Raw genomic sequence first — 3,840 nt, forward strand, 5'->3', positions numbered from 1 at the left:
GATAGATAGATAGATAGATAGATAGATAGATAGATAGATAGATAATGTTCCTCTAGTAAACTACAAGTACGGATAATAATCTTTATTTTCTCTTAGACTTTGAGAATAGTCAGAAATCACATGCTTCCAGGTCCTGTGAATGATGGAAGAGGCCTCCCATAGCATTCTCACAAGCCAAGCCTTCCACTGGGTGTCACGCAACGGCATCATGAACTGTATTTTTCCTTTAATTACATCACATAAAATCCTCTAGAACTGCTTTAGAAGGTAAGGGTTAAAATATTTTAGGATCACCGGAGTGACAAAATCCTTTGTAGTCTTACTAAGTGGACCTAAATGTGCTAAAAAATGAACAAATAAAAATGGCAAGCCCCAATATTTAAGGTCTCTTGGGTCAAATGAGATGTCAAAATATTTAATCAATTATAAATAAAATATCGAATAAAGGATATAATATATGAAAATATGTTTAAAGCATAAATTAATATACAAAGTCAATTAATTTATTGAAACTTAAGTAAGTTTTAGGAATAAATTATAAATGAGTATGTTTCCTTGAGAAAAGGTGAGGTTGGGATATCTAGGACTGTCCACATATTGTCACTGGTTAGTGGTAAGAGGCGTGCTCCTTATGTAATACTTTGTATTCTTTCTTCTGATTGCCTAAGTGTTGATCTTCCCACCCGTGCTTTATGAGTAAAATGATTCTGCTTATTATATCCTGCTTTGTGCTTGCATTTCTAGCAAAATTCTGTCATTTTAAAATATTTTTCAGGATCTCTCTCCAACAAAATGATTATTTCTCATTTAGTGTCACAGAATTTTAATAAACACAATATGGTTCAAATAAAGAAGACATTAACCACTTATTTATTCATACGTGGTGGTGGATACAAAGAGTACTATTTTTTAAGGGCAACTAAGAAAAGATTCAATATTGATTCTTCCAGGAAATTGATGTAAATCAGCTCTTCCTACCATCCAAAATTACAGTAACTTTACAAGTATATGAAAATATGCTCAACATCATTAGTCATCATTAAAATGCAAATAAAAGCAAATGAAATAGAACCTAACTCCAACTGGAATAGCTATGACAAAAAAAGAAAAACTAACAAATTTTAGCAAGGATTCAGGGAATGAGGAATGCCATACCTGTTTTATGTATTGTAAAATAGCACAACTGTTACAAAAAAGAGCAAGAGAATTTGCTTTTAGAAAATGAAGACAGAACTACCATATAATTCAAGGATCACACTAATGGGTACATATTCAAAGAAAATTAAATCAGTAGGTAGAAGTTGCATCAGTACCCCATGTTTACTGCAGCGCAATTTACAATAGCCCAGAAATTGAAGCAAACTATTTCTATCAATCTTTGAGCAGATAAAGAAAGCATAGGACAAAAACACAATGGAATCAACACAGTGTTTAGAATGGAGCCATATTCCAACTAATGAAAACTCAGAAATAATGGCTGCAATCTTGTTAGAAATAATGAGAGAAGTCAGCGTGAGAGTCAGTAGGAACCCACCATTTCTCATAAGAGGTTAAGCACATTCCGTAATTATATATGAAGCCTGCATTTAGTATGCTGCGTGCTTCTTAGTTTGTAATAACTCATTCCACTTTAGAAAGACCTCTTTGTCCCGTCTTTCTAAAAACATTTCAGTTCACTGCGAGATCACAGGACATGAAACGGGGAGAAGGAAGAACTCTTCAACTAAAGTATTTCAAGCAATAATGTACCTAAGAAGCTTGTAAGGTTTGTTATTTTGCCACTCTGAAATACAAAGTTTAGAAATATACTTCTAAGTATGTGTCAGTTATATATAAATGAAGCCTAGTAGTTTACAGTTGCACATAATTTTCTAGGCCACTCGTCATCCTTGACTGCTTTTGGTCAAATGATTGACAAGAGCAACACCAAATTTTGTATGACTAATGTTTAATCAATCTACTTTATAATATTATTTATAAGACACCAAGCCCACAGCCTAGGTGTTTCATATTTACAACTATCAAGCTAATGTAATCTCTGCAATCTGATCTACTCTGTTTTCCAAACAGAAAGTACTGACCTGGAATCCCAATTTCCAAATCTGTTCTCCACAGGTTGTGAATAACAAATATTGAAATATATCCCATTCTGACAAGAATTTGTAACAACTTTTTGGTGGGAGGGGGTATCAGAGATTAAAATCATTACTGTGTGCTTTCCAGGCAGGCCCTAAAGCCACTGAGCTATCTCCCCAATGCTACAATTTATAAATATTTAGGCATCCTGGATATTTTTAAGACTTAGATTTATTCAGTTGACTCTCTTCCACAAAATAACAGTTTATTTTAAAATTTTGCATAATGAGTTACGGTTGTATTTTTTGGGGGATGGGGCTGCCACAAACCAAACTCAGGACTTCATGTTTGCTTGGCAGGCACTGCACCTGCAAAACTGAGCTCTACCCCTGGCCCCTGCATGTGAGTTTCATGTGACTAGTTAATACACTGACAAGATTCCTTCAGAACAGTGACATAGGCAGATTAGGAAATGATAGCTTCAGTAAATCACTTCTCCAAGGTCACAGTAGAGTTCTATTTTCAGAATGAGTTTAATTCATATATAGCCTGACTCAAGCTCAGCTGTGTTACTACCTTGGCCGAACAGCATGCCTTAGGCTTATTATCAGAGAGAAAGCCCTTTCTAGTCACAATTCAAATGTATCTGTTTTTCTGGAGTTTTATATAGTCTTAGTTTTGGTAATTTTGAAAACAATTGTTCTATATAACACCATTTACAGTTGTTTAGGAGGTTTTTTTTGCTTTTTTATTTTTATTTTTTTGTATTTTAGTACAGGGCCCATAGGGTCTCACCACACAGATCAGACCCATAGTGATCCTCCTACGTTCAGCCTCCCAAGCTCTAGGATTACAGGCATGTGCCATGACCACTTTCAATCTCAGCATGCACCAGGGGTGAGGCCGGACAGCATGTGGTACCAGGAATCGAACCCCAGTCCCTGTGCCTTGTCTAAGCAGGTGCTTTAGTCTATTGAGCTATCTGAGAGCCCTGTTTAGGAGTTTTTTTAAAGTTAAAAATGTGTAGCCAAATCATCGTTACTGGTTTATAAGGATTATTGTAAAATCTTAAATAATGAGAGTATTTGAAATGTCAGGAGCATGTTCTCTCTAGACTACTACTTGATTTGTTTATTTTCACTTTTTAAAGATTGGTTGCACAGACTGATGGGCTCCATTCTGGCAAATTTGTAGATGCTCATCCTTTGATCATTTTCATCTCCCTGGCACCCCGCTCCACTTGCCCATTTGATTTTATGTACTTAATTATTGTAGTTCTCAGTACTTGGTGTTGGGAGGAATCCCTATTCTTACAAAATATAGCTATAATGTGGGACTGTGCCTGCCTTGGTGCTTCATGTAGAGATACTGTTGTAACTCTTTTTCAACATATTATTAGGAAGCTGCATGTAAACATTTTCTCACAAAATGCTGAATACTTAGAATGAAGCATATTCCAGAGCAACTCATAACTCTAAACATTTATTTTTAATATAAACATCTAATATTCTTACTAAGTAAAAGATGTGTTTTTATTTCACAAATATTATAAAATTTAATGGTTTAAAAAAAAGAAGCCCTTTCTGAAGTTCACCAAAAAGTACTCTTATTTTGTGGCACAGGTACTTTGTCATGGGTCTGCAGAATACCCACCGAAAACATGTTTAAACTACCTTAAATCAGAGACTTCACTTTTATTATTGTAAATATATGTTATAAGTTAAAAAATATTTAAAAGGGGGGTTGGGGAGATAGCTCAGTAGA

Source organism: Octodon degus, unplaced genomic scaffold (assembly GCF_000260255.1).
Source record: "Octodon degus isolate 3935 unplaced genomic scaffold, OctDeg1.0 scaffold00118, whole genome shotgun sequence".
Lineage (NCBI taxonomy): Eukaryota > Metazoa > Chordata > Mammalia > Rodentia > Octodontidae > Octodon > Octodon degus.